Genomic DNA, 14037 nt, shown 5'->3' on the forward strand with positions numbered 1-14037 from the left:
GGCCGCTGCCGCCGCCGCCGCCGCCGCCGCCGCCGCGCGAGAGGGGTGGGGCCCGGAGGCCGCCGCCGCCGCCGCTGCCGCCGCTGGGGAATGTGGGAGGGGCGGAAGAGGAAGCCGAGAGAAACCCCCGGCGCGGTGACGGGACCCAAAGGGCGGGGGCCGCGCGCGGGGCCTGGCAGGTGCCGGCCCGTCGCTTCCCGCCCTCGCGCGGCCCGCCGCTTCCCCCGCCCCCGGCTGGGAGACGCACGCGTGGGCGGGGCCGAGCGCGGCCCCGCCCCCTTCTCCCCCCACCCACCCCCTCCCCACCAGCCCTGGCTGCGGCGCCTGCGCTGCTCGCCCAGCGGTGCGAGCGGTCGGCTTTGTGAGCCCGCCCGCGGCTGGTCCGTGCTGGCCGCCGCCTTCCGCATCGTCCCGGGGTCCTCGGCGGGGCGGCACCTGTGTCTTCCAGGGGGATGGCCGGCGAGCGCCGCCGCCGGGCTTCTCTCCGTGCGGCTCGCTAGGTTGAGTGAGGACGGCTGCACTCTGCCCCGGGGACTGTGCTCCCGGGGAGAGGCTCCCGCCGCTCGGAGGGATGCGAGCTCCTTGTTGGACTGCAAGGACCAGTCCCGTGCGGTTACCGAGGCCTTGAGTGCTCCTCGGGGTTCGCTTGCTGCAATATGGTGCAGTAGTGTTTTTTGTTTTTTTAAAATGTGGCTTTTCTTTGTCTTCATTTTCAAAACGAGTTGATGCCCACAGACCCAGACCTGTGAAAGCGGGGCCGGTGTTGAAAACATTGCCCAAGTTACACGACTTTAAGGTGCATCACTTTAACACCCCCGGCCCCCCCTTATTTCCCTTTTGCAGTCATTTTTTATTTTTATTTTTTATTCTTTTGTTTCTCAGGAGAGGGTTTCTCGGTGCAGCCCTGGCTGACCTGAAACTCACTCTGTAGACCAGGTTAGCCTTGACTTCAAGGTTCCCACTGTGTCTGCCTCCCCAGTGCTGGGACTAATGGCATTCGCCACCACACCTGGTTTTTCTATTCTTTAATAACTTTTATTACCAAGTCAAGATGGCCTATGTAGTTTTTAAGGTTTCACACACACACACACACATACACACACACACATTTAAAAGCCATTTCCTGGGTTTAGGAATTTAGCACTAGGCCCTGGGTTCAGTCCTCATGGGGGCAAAAAAAAGCCATTTCCTAGTTGTGCGTGGTGAATCCCCCCAGTCTGAAGGCAGAAGATGATCTTGGATCTCTGAGTTCAAGTCCAGCCTGATCTACAGAGCAAGTCCCAGGACAGCCTGAGTTACATAGCGAGACCCTATCTGAAAAAAGCAAAGCAAGCAAACAGGCCATTTCAGCACTTGCTGCCACTCAGTTCTGCCCTGCTAAGGCTTTGCAACTCCAGACTCAGCACAAATGAATGGGAGCTGACGGCAGACGGGGTTGTGCTACAGAACTTGCCCTGGGCTCCAATTTAACCAGCCTCCAGCCTCGGTTCTAGGGCTGAGATCACAGGCCTGGGCCCTGTTTTTGATGCCCCTGCTAGGTTTAGGTCTTTTAAAGTAAAACAGACCCTGAACACACACACACACACATACACACACACACACACACACACACACACACACACACACGCTCATTCTTTTATTCCATTTATCTTGTAAGTGGCATGGTGATTAATAAATCATCAAAATGGAAAGGACAAAAGCACTCTTGCAGATCTGGTAAAGCCAGAATGTTTGAGACGCAGACAGCCTCGGGTGGAAGTCGGGAGCTGTGGGCTCAGTTGCTGAGCTTGTTTCTCCCTATTTTTCTTGACATACTTAGCTCTCTCTCTCTCTCTCTTTCCTCCTCCCTTCCCTCCTCCACGCTGGCCTTGGATCCATGTCAATCCTGACACCCTCCAGAGTGCACTTTTGGTAACTTCCCAAGGGGCTTCCTCCCACTGGACACACTGTTTGATGTTTTCTTACAAAGCAGGAGAAATGGGACATGTATAAAACAGCCAAACTGTTGGCGGATAACAAGGTGAGCCTTGCAAGGAGTAAGTAAAAGGAAGACAAGGTTGCAGCTAACTGAGGGTTCCCTTGGAAACCGTTTTGAGTGAATCCCAGGGCTTATGTCCCAGGGAAACAGGATTCTGAGAGCCAGTGCTCTGGCTGAGGAGAAGGATGAAAATCCCACAGAGATGGGCAGATTGGCACACTGGCCTTTCTGGCCCCTCTTTAGAGGCATGATTGCAGAGGAGAATGGAAAACTTTATGAAAGAGATGAAGAAGAGATTAGAACTTAGCTTTCATTCTAGAAGCATTTTAGACAGGGGCATAATATAGACTATCGTACTCATAGTGTCATATCATACACATGACTAATCCGCGTGATACACTACTATTTTTACTTGATTCATGGTCTCTGTAGCCCGGACTTCCCAATCCTCCTGCTTCTGTTTCCCTACTGCTGGGATCACGGGAGCATACACCACCAATCCAGGTTTTAAAAGATCCCTCAATGGACACGAGCAAAATCTTAACCAAGAAATTCAGCATGCTGGTACATACCTGTGATCCCAGCACTGGGGAGGCAGAGGCAGGAGGCTAGTTCCAGGCCAGCCAGGACTACAGAGTAAGAGCCTTTCTGCCCCTCCCCCCTCAAAAAATGCCCAAAACTGATGTGGTGGTACATGCCTGTAATCCTAGCATGGGGGGAGGGGCAAAAAAAGATTATCAAATTAAAAAAATAAAAAAGAATATTGTCATAAATTTAAGACCAGTTCTAGTCCAGCCTGGATGACAGGCAGTCCTGCCGCAAAGGAAAGAAACCCAAATTCAGGAAGACCTTGGAAAAGGGGAGATGCAGAGCCTTCTGGATGTGAGTTTGGAGGTCTTTATTGTAGACACAATTGACGTGCTATAGTGTGCAGGAAATAATACATAGAGAATGCTAGGGAGAAGGGGCATGGGTAGAAGAGGCCAAGGGGACTGGTCAAAGACTTAGAGAATTAGAATAGTGTAAAGTCAAGCCATTTCAAAGCAGGGTGTTCATTCCAATATGGAAGGAATTGTCGTATCCCCGAAACAGGATGAAAAAGGGCTTCTAGTGTTTTTTTGTTTTGTTTTGTTTTTGTTTTTCGAGACAGGGTTTCTCTGTATTGTCTTGGAGGCTGTCCTGGAACTCGCTTTGTAGACCAGGCTGGCCTCGAACTCACAGAGATCTGCCTGCCTCTGCCTCCCGAGTGCTGGGATTAAAGGCGTGCGCCACCAACGCCCAGCTAAGGGCTTCTAGTGTTAACAAACGGAATGATGTTGATAAATTCCAACCTCATATTGTTTGGCTTTTAATCGCCTAGGCATTGGGAAAGACAGTTTTGAGAGTTGTTTCCATTTTAGAAAATACTACAGAGGTGGGAAGAGAGAAGACTGAGTCCTACAGGGAGAGCACTAACAGCAGAAGGGTTAGTTGAGGCTCTCCACTGCAGTTTCAGTAGGAGGGCAGGGGTCACAGAAGTCCAAGGGATGAGCAGCTGAAGTCAGGAATGTTGACCTCCCCTGGTGGTAGGCTGCTGGACCAGGGCCTAATCTAACATTTACACCAGGAGGGATTCGGCAATATTAAATGAAACTATGTAGCCATGTAATGAGTACTTGTGTATTCAAATTGAAAGAATAATGTTACCTTTTAATGAACACAATAGAAACTTGAAAAATTTTACCACATTGGAGTAGAGGACATAGTAGAGAACTAACATCGTGATAACTATCTGATGAGAACAGCCTATTTAATTATGTTTGAGGTTTGGGATTTGGGTTATTTTGCCAAGTCAGGTTACTCATACAGAAATCCACAAGTAGTGCCGGTGAAAGTTATTATTAAATAGAAAGCCCCAAGGTTGGAATTGTAATTACATTCACACTTAGATCATCCTGATCCATTGACTCAAACCTACTTGCTTTTGTGCCAAGACATAGAAAAGATTGAATGAATTTATAGATAATGGTAAGTCACTCAAAAGTAGATAATATATACGCCTAAAATCACTGGCCTCTGATAGAAATCTCATGTAGTCACATGAGTAAATGTGGCCATTAGTAACTGAGAGAGGGTGGAAAATCAGGTAATGAGAGCTGTAGTCTGAATGCTTAAGCCCTGATGTGACAGTGTTAGGAGATGGGACCTAAGGGGAGGTGATTAGATCCTAAGGGAAGAGTGTCTGGGTGAGCTCCATCACGAAGGGAGTGAGGTCCTTCTAAAGGAGCATGTTCACTGTCCCCACCCCCTCATGTTCTCCAGACCTCTTCATTCTTTTTTTTTTTTTTTTTTTTGGTTTTTACGAGACAGGGTTTCTCTGTATTGCTTTGGAGGCTGTTGGTCCAGCCTGGCCTCGAACTCACAGAGATCCTCCTGCCTCTGCCTCCCGAGTGCTGGGATTAAAGGCATGCACCACCACCGCCCGCCCAGACCTCTTCATTCTATTAGGAGACCTCACAGCAAGGTGCTGGTTATTAGATCCCAGCCCCTCTATCTTGAGTTTCTAACCTCTCTAACTATGAGCCAATAAAGTTCTGCTCGTCATGAATTATCCAGTCTGTGATATCTCATTATAACAATACAAAACAGGACAGTCTCAGAAGGGAAGGCCAGCCTGGACTATATGGCAAGACCCTGTTGATGGGAGGGGGGGGTTGTTAATGTAAATTCTTGTTAGTAAAGGAAATTGCTAGAGTATTCCCTATTCTTTTTTGTTTTTTCGAGACAGGGTTTCTCTGTATTGTTTTGGAGACTGTCCTGAAACTCACTCTGTAGACCAGGCTGGCCTCGAACTCACAGAGATCCGCCCGTCTCTGCCTCCCGAGTGCTGGGATTAAAGGCGTGCACCACCAACGCCCGTCGAGTATTCCCTATTCTATAGAAACCAAAAAAGTGTATGTCTTGAGTACAATATTTACATTTTGAGCAATCAGGTGTAAAACATTGCTTAGTATGTACAAGCCCCAGGTTGGAGGCTCAGTGCTTCAAAACAACAACAGCAACAAGAAACCCAGAAGCTCTCTGATAGTCAGGTGTAATATTGCATGTGTAATCAGTACCTGGGAGATCGCTACAGGAGAGTCAGGACTTCAGGGTTACCCTCTGCTACACACACGCAGTGAGATCAAGACCAGTGTGGGCAACCTGAGACTTTGAGATTGTGTGTGTGTGTGTGTGTGTGTGTGTGTGAGAGAGAGAGAGAGAGAGAGAGAGAGAGAGCACACACATGCATGTGCCCACATGCTTATGTGTTATTGAACTGACTCAAACAATTTGTCTTCCAATCTCCATACATGCATTATGGTATACACACACATATACCACAAACATTGAGAGTAATTTATAATAAAATGTAGTAAATATTGTTAAAAATTACTTTGCCAAGGATAAAGTTCATGCTATGTACTGTTCCTTTGGAAATTAACATGTAAAAAGAGTATCCTTTATTTTGGTTTTTTGAGACAGGGTTTTTCTGTGTAGCCCTGGCTGTCCTAGAACTCACTCTGTAGACCAGGCTGGCCTGAAACTCAGAGATCCACCTGCCTCTGCCTTCCTAGTACTAGGATTAAAGGCATACACCAACAGTATCCCTTTATCTTAAGATTGTAATTCCTTTACTTGGGTTGGTTTTCATCTTGGATAATGAATGGTTTTATTTATTTATTTATTTATTTTATTTTTTGGTTTTTCGAGACAGGGTTTCTCTGTGGCTTTGGAGGCTGTCCTGGAACTCACTTGGTAGTCCAGGCTGGTCTTGAACTCACAGAGATCCGCCTGCCTCTGCCTCCCGGGTGCTGGGATTAAAGGCATGCGCCACCAACGCCAGGCTATGAATGGTTTTATTATGTACTTATTTATGCAAAATGTAGGGCCAGACAGAGTCACGTGGCATTCCAGTGCAGCAAGTCCCTGCATCCCAGCACCGGCCATCAGCCAGCTCCGCATGGAACCATACAGTATGCATGGGAAACCAAGGAGACCAGAGCCTGGTTTCAACTCCAAGAGTGGGAAATTAAAAACGTCTTGTTTTATTTCAGTGGCTGTGTGTGTCACTGGATGTAGGTCAGCACTTTAACTTTCCGGAGTGACCTGGATGGTTTCTGTGATAAGGGAGTCATAGGCAATACTCTTACTTCAAGAAACAACAGATTACTCACTGTTAATTTGCAAGGACTGATTTAGCAGTCTACGTCAGAGGCCAAAGCCATAAACCAGTTTTATAAATTAAATGCAATTTACATGACCCATAAGTCTGGTGCTATGTCTCCCTGTGCTCTTTGGAAGTTAGGAAACCCTTGGAAAATCAATTTCATTTGCATTCTGTTGCCAGGCATTGTCTGATAGCAGTGTATTGTTTGTTGGGGAGTACAATACATACTCAGAAAGGTTTGTAGCTCTCTTATCTCAAAACAGTTGCCTGGCGGATAGCCTAACATTTGTAGCAGGGGCTGAGGAAACAGGAGCTCGGAAATCAACTTCTCTGCCTGAGCTGTGGTTTGCTCTATATTCTTTAATAAGTAGCTTGACTTGGGTGAACTAATTCTGCTGCCTAAATGCTTATTAATAATGGTATCAAGGCCATCGAAATAGCTGAGCTGGCGAAGGCACCTGCTACCAAGGCTGGGAACCCATGTTCAGTCTCAGGGACCCACAATTCCTCCAAGTCGTCCTCTGGATATACATGCAAACAAAGCAAAAATAAACAACACCCCCCCCCAAACAGTGAGGGGCTGAAGGCGTATCTCGGTTGGTAGAACATGTTTACCTAGGATGTAGGTGGCCCTGGGTTTGATCACCAGCGATGTGCAAAGTAGACACAGAGGCACACACACCTGCAATTCTACCATGTGGGGAGTGGGTATCAGACATCAGGGTTGAGTCTGAGGCCAACCTGGGCTACATGAAACTTTGACTCAAAACAACAGTGCTGGAGAACACTGGCTTTCCTTCCAGAGGACCCAGTTTCTGTTCCCAACACTGCATGGAGGCTCTCAACTCTAACTCCAGTTCCCGGGTATCCAGCACACTCTTCCTGCATGCTCCGGCATCTGGCACATACATGGTGAATGCGCATGCACTCAGATCGCCCACGTACATCAAATAACAAATTTTAAAAAAAGAAAAAAATGGGGATGCAGAGAAAAACGACAGAAAGAAAGAGGCTGAAGCCGGGCGGTGGTGGCACACGACTTTAATCCCAGCACTCGGGAGGCAAAGACAGGCGGATCTCTGTGAGACCACGTGGATGAACAGAAAGGATTGGGCTCACGTTCTGGAAAAGGTCTGATGTGGCCTGTGATCCCAGCACTCCGGAGGCTGAGGATCCTGAGTTGGTCCAGCCTGGACGACATGGTAAAAATCAGGCAGGCCTGAGCTACCCAGTGAAACACCGCTCCCATCCAAAGACAAATTCAAAGCAAGCGTTTCAGATATATATTGACTCTTCAGATCACTGGCCGCAGAGTGACAAGCTCCAGCAGGTAAATGAGAAATAACAGTGACAGAGGGAGGTCAGTGAGTCCTCTCGGCCAGACAGGCAATTCAGGGCCGCCTGAGTTCCCGCCGGCTTGGGTCTGTGCCTTTCTGAAGATCTTGTCTGACTGACCTTTGTGAATAAGGTATTTTGTTTAGGGCAAGAACTTCATTTTTTTCATAATTGTTTTATTCACTAAGAATTTCATGCGTGTATACAATGGAATGTGATCGTATCCAACCTCCATTGCTTCCCTCCAACGCCACCCCACATTTGATTTTGGTTCGCACAGCCTCTAATGATTTGTTGACCGAGTTGCCGGCAATGACATAGAATGCCTCATGCAGCAGAAGCCTGCCTTGTCACTAAGCTGTACCCGGGAGGGAATGTTTGCATTGAAAACAGGTTAGGCCAGGAGAGACCCCATGGACACTATCTTTCCTTAATCATGATGTATTTATTTCATACTTGAAAAAAAAAGAATTTAGCAGTATTTTAAATGCATTCTAACTGGTGGTCTGAAAGAAAATGGCCCCGAAGGGAGGGGCACTATTAGGAGGTGTGGCTTCGTCAGAGGAAGTGTGTCACCGTGGGGGCGAACTTTGAGATCTCTTTTCTTCACGCTTCCCTCGGTGTGACAATCACTTGACTTCCTGTTTCCTTCTGGTCAAGATCTATCCAGCACCACACGTGCCTGCACGCTGCCATGCTCCCGGATCCGGGTCATGATGATGAAGGACTCAGTCTCTCAGACTGTGAGGGAGCCGCCCCAATTAAACGACTTCCTTTGTAAGAGTTGCGGCGACCGTGGTGTCTCTTCATAGCAGTGGAAGCCCTAACTAAGACACTAAGACGTAAAGAGCTTGTATTTCTGGTCAGCAGTGGTGGCGCACGCCTTTAATCCCAGCACTCGGGAGGCAGAGGCAGGCGGATCTCTGTGAGTTCGAGGCCAGCCTGGTCTACAGAGTGAATTCCAGGACAGGCTCCAAAGTTACACAGAGAAAACCTGTCTCAAAAAAACAAAAGCAAACCGGGCGTTGGTGGCGCACGCCTTTAATCCCAGCACTTGGGAGGCAGAGGCAGGCGGATCTCTGTGAGTTCGAGGCCAGCCTGGAGCCACAGAGAAACCCTGTCTCGAAAAACCAAAAAAAAAAAAAAAAAAAAAATCAAACAACAAACAAAAGCCTGTGTGTTTCTTTGCTTATCCATATTAAAGTCAGATGCTGTTAACCAGTGATTGACATTTGATTGACTCCTCCTCTTTTGGGAAATCACTACTTGTTTGGGGGAGGGAAGGCTTTGCTGATAAGGCAAGGGCTGAAGTGATTGGCCAGCGGCTCAGCGTTTGGAGGTCGAGGCAAGGCGGAGCGCAGCCTTGGGCTACAAAGTAAGACCAGCCCTGTCTCAAAACGCCAAAACAGCTCGGAGTGCCTTGTGACAAAAGCTGGGATTGGACGTGTGAACCACAACAGCTAATCTCAAACTTTGTTTTTAGTCTGAATCTCACCGTGGAGCTCTAGCTGGCTTGGAAACTCGCTGCGCAGACAAGGCTAGCCTTGAATCCAGAGGCCGACCCCCCCCTGCCTCCCGTGGGCTGGGATTAAAGGCACGTGCCACCACGCATGCCTGACTCGTTTCAAACCTTTCTCTCCCATCCCTCACGCGTAAAGTACGGTGTGACCTTATCTTGAAATTATCTTTTCTCTCCAACATGTCGTGGTGTTTGAAGAAAGTCCAGTTTTCCCTGCCCCACCCAACCTACTTTGCGTGGGCGTGTCTCACAATAATCTTCCTTAAGTGCTATCTTCACCTGTCCTCCGCTGGTGAGAAACCATAATAAGCCCCCGGTTTTTCCAAATCATGTCTTGGCTCCTCAGCCTCCAGCCTCACTCACCCCTGGAGCCACTTCCTGAACCCCAATTTTGCTCGAGGCTGTCTGGTTTGCCCATAGGCCAGTGGGTTTATCCAGGCTTGTCACGACCACCTCGACCAGCAAGGAAGACTCGACTCAGAATCCTTCTCACAAGCAGTTTATTCAGGAACTTGATGAACAACGTGGAGGCAGCCCCAGGAGAAACCCCTCCTGCTCCCTAAATAGCCGAGGCCAGCCAACCCTGAGCAGCCACGTGTGCGCAAGCCATAGGCTCACCAGAATGCATAAGCAATCTGATGACGATGGCGTGACCCCGGCGGGATGGGAGCAGGCCAAATAAGGAGTTGTTTATTACTGAGCGCACTCACCGTCGGGATGGTGTAATGGGGAAGCCGGCGCCATCTTTGAGGCGCGGTGTGGCGCAGCTCTCCACACAGGCTGGTGTCTGCATCTGGGACTCTACTGTGGCTTTACTTTCTGCCGAAATCCTACGGCCATGGCATCCTAGCTCAGATCCCAGGAACTCTGTTTCCCTGATGCTCAACTTGATGACTCAGGTCTCTGGGGGTCCTCAAGGGCTATGATTCTCCAAAAAACTCCCTATAGAAATGAAAGCAACAGTACCTCCACTCAACCCCGTCCTCTTCGGTGTTTGGTCTCTCCTCACAGCCTTCTGCTGCTGCTGCTGCTGCTGCTGGAATTCAGGACAAGGAAACCATCCCTCACCCGGAGCCCTGCCTTGCTCCTTGCCTTAACTGAAAGCTGGCCGCTTCCTCTGCTGAGGCCTTGAAGGAAGCCAGGGCAAATTAATTGCTGTAGGCGCCTCTCCTGTTCTCTGGAAGCGGGAGTCAGGGGTGGCCCGACCCAGCTCCATCATGCTATGCCACACGGTCACCCTGAAAATAAGAGATTGAGCCAACTGTCTGGCCTTCATGGCTTCCCACCCCAATCTGTCCACGCCTGTATCTTCTGCTATTTACTGTCGTTCGCACAGAAAGTATAAGATGTAAGGACTCAGGCGTCATGCTGATCTGCCCCCCCCACAACCCCAACCCCCCCACCCCCTTATTGGTGGACGAATAAAACACAGATTGTCCAGTAGCCAAGCAGGAAGTATAGGCAGGGCTACCAGACAGGAGGAGAATTCTGGCAAGAGAGGCAGAGAGAAGCCTTGAGAGGAAGACGCCATGTATCGTCAGAAGGCACAACATGCCCAACATGCCAGGGCATTACCGGGTAAACCGAGAGCACAAGGGAATACTTAGATTAATAGAAATGGGTTAATAATTAAGAGAGAGATAGCCAATGAGAAGCAGGAGCCATCGGCCAAACAGTTTGTAATTAATACAAGCACGTGTGTGTCTATTTGGGGCTAAGCGGCTGCAGGACCAGATGGGACAGTACCTCCATCCACAATAGTGCATGCTTGAAACCTGAGGACTCGGGAGGTAAGTCCAGAGGATCGGAAGTTCTAGGTCATCCTTGGCTACTTACTGAGTTCAAGTCTACGCGGGACCTCATCTCAAACAAACACCTGTCATGCCTGGGCCAGTACAGAACTTGCTTTGCATGCAAAAGCAAACAAAAGAAGAAGAAAAAACAACACTTTTTTTTTGGTTTTTCGAGACAGGGTTTCTCTGTGGCTTTGGAGGCTGTCCTGGAACTCGCTCCGTAGACCAGGCTGGCCTCGAACTCACAGAGATCCGCCTGCCTCTGCCTCCTGAGTGCTGGAAAAAACAACACTATTAACAGAGTAAAAGAACAATCATAGAACCAGAGAAACTAACTGCCAGTATCTATATAATACATATGTGTTCATTTTTGTATTGCATTAGCTCGCTTAATGAATGAATGAGGTCTTATGGTGCTTGGGATTGAACCCAGGGCCTGTGAATTACTAGGCTAGTATTCCACCACTAAACTAAGTATTCTGCTACTCAACCCACCCCGGCCCTGCAACGGCTGTTTTTTATTTAATTATGAGTCCTCTATCTGCATGTATGACTTCATGCCAGAAGAGGGCATCGGATCCCAAAACAGATGCCTGTGAGCCGCCGAGTGGGTGCTGGGAATTGAACTCAGGTCCTCTGGAGGAGCAGCCGATGCTCTCAGCCACCGAGCCATCATCTCTCCAGGCCTGTGTTTTTACATGTTAGAGCAAAGCTGGAGTTCACTTTGATTTTTTTGTTTCCTTACTGGATCATAATCCGCCATTAGGGTAAGCTGACTCCAGGTCCATGTAGCCCCCCTGAATCTGCCTGCTTCCAACTCCCTTACCCTGGAGTAATAGGTAGGGACCACCATGCCTGAGTTTTTTTTTGTTTGTTTGTTTGTTTTTGTTTTTGTTTTTCGAGACAGCGTTTCTCTGTATTGCTTTGGAGGTTGTCCTGGAACTCACTCTGTAGACTAGGCTGGCCTCGAACTCACAGAGATCCGCCCGCCTCTGCCTCCCGAGTGCTGGGATTAAAGGCGTGCGCCACCAAAGCCCGGCTCATGCCTGAGTTTTTAAAAAGTTTTGCTCTTAATCTCTCTTGCTCCCACCCGGATCTTTTCACCTGGGTTCTGGGGATAGAACTCAGGCCCTTCTTGTTTGCACGGAGTCCGAAGTTGGGGTTTAGCAGTGCAAAGTTCTCGCGGGCTAGCTGAGTCGCCCCCAGAACTGTCAGTGCTTAGGGTGGCACCCGGAGCTCCAGTCCCCAGAGCACAGCTGGAGCCGGCCTGTTTGCTTGCTCTCATCTCTGCGGCCAGTGGCTCCTGGCTAGAGGCGGGTTTGGGATGGGGTCCTCCCTGCCCCTCAGAGCCCCCCTGACCTAGTCCCGCAGGGCTCTGCTGAATCACCTCTGTCCACGTCTGTCGCTGCACCAGGCCGCGTGGCTTCTTTCTCAACTCAGGCAGGGAAGAGTGCATTATGCAAACTGAGAGCAAGCTGGAGAACACCACCCCCTCCCTCCCTCCCACCCAGAAGCACACCAGGGGCTCTTTATGTAATTCGGAGATTAGCCAACACGAGGTGCCCGCGGAGAAGCCGGGTGGGAAGCCGGGTCCGCCGCTGATGGCGCTCTCCCCGCAGTGCGCGTGTTCAGTAAGTCTCGGGAGGAGCACCGAGGACCGAGGTTTGCGCGGCTCGGAGCAGATGCCCTTCAGCGATATTACTGCAGCAGCCTTCGCTGCCACGCACTGACAGAGGACGGTGACGCTGGCCTGTCTGTCCGTTGCGGGACTCGGTGTCAAATACTTCGCGGGCAGATGCTCAGACACTGCAGGCAGTTAGGGTGGCGCCCTCTCTCGTTTCTTTCCTCCAGGTGTCCCCGTGTTTATCCGTTCATTCTTTAGACTGGGCTGGCCTCGAACTCCCAGCCCTTCGCCTCAGCCTTCCCTAAGCGCTGGGCTTATAGCAACGCTACAACTGCCTTGTTTGCTTTTCTTCATAGTCATTCCCCGGCCTCCGCTGTACCTTTGTCCCTCCCTTTCTCCTCCATTTCCTCCCCTCTCCCCTCTTTCCCTCCTCCCTCTTCTCCTCTCCCCTGCTTGCCCATCCCCTCCTTTCCACCCTTTTTTTCTCCTTCCTCTTCTTCTTCCCCCTCCCCATTCTCTCTCCCTGTCTCCCTCCCTCCCCCTCTCTCTCTCCCTCTCTCCCTGTCTCCCTCCCCCTCTCTCTGTCTCTCTCTCTCTCTTTCTCTCTCTCTCTCCTTCCTTCCCCTCTCTTTATTTATTTCCTTATTTTGCCTCCTGACAGGGTCTCATGTAGCCTGAGCTGCCCTAAAATTTGCTGTGTAGCCAAGGCTGGTCTTGAACTCCTGATTCTTATGCCTCAGTCTCCCAGTGGTTGAGATTATAGGCCTGTGCCACCATGGCTAGCATAAGCCTTTGTTGCAGTATTTCCTTAAAAAGAAAAGAAAATAAAAATGCCTATTGAGGGCCTGGAGAGACGGTTCAGTGGTTAAGAGCACAGGCTGCTCTTGCAGGGGTCCTGGATTCAGTTCATAACACCCACATGTTGCCTCAAAATTGTCTATAACTCAGTTTCCAGGGAACCTAACACCCTCCAAGAGCACCAGGTGTGTGTGTGTGTGTGTGTGTGTGTGTGTGTGTGTGTGTACATGTATGTGTACATACATGCACAATTTTTTACATGGCTTCTGGGGATAGAAAAGGATTGCCTTGAGGTCAAGGCCTGTCTGGGCTACATGGTGAATTTTAGGCCAGCTAGGGCTACATAGCAAGACGCTGTCTCAAAACAAAACAAATAACAAATATTTTACATTTCATCCTAAACATACATATATCTTTAAAATAAAAAAAAATTCATGAAATAGTATCATTGCAGGGCCGGAGATGTAGCTTAGTGGTAGTCATACTTACCTACACACAGGCAAAACATCCATGCCCTTAAATATGTTTAAAAAAAGAAGCATTTATTGAGCACATACTGTATTGCCAGCGCACTTAGGCCTCACGGACACGTAGAACGGATGTGTGCTTTCTAATCTGGTTTAACTACAGCCTTGCTGAGTGATGGCATGCTTATGTTTGCTGAGGCTGACCGTATCTATCTGTTCAGTGAGTATGGTAATTTGTGTGTTATGAGGTTGCCAACAAGATTAGAAGTACATGAGACCAGCAGATGGTGAACGCAGTGAGAAGCAGCTCGTTTCAGTACCACTTGAAATGGAC

This window comes from Mesocricetus auratus, unplaced genomic scaffold (genome assembly GCF_017639785.1).
Source record: "Mesocricetus auratus isolate SY011 unplaced genomic scaffold, BCM_Maur_2.0 Super-Scaffold_100023, whole genome shotgun sequence".
Lineage (NCBI taxonomy): Eukaryota > Metazoa > Chordata > Mammalia > Rodentia > Cricetidae > Mesocricetus > Mesocricetus auratus.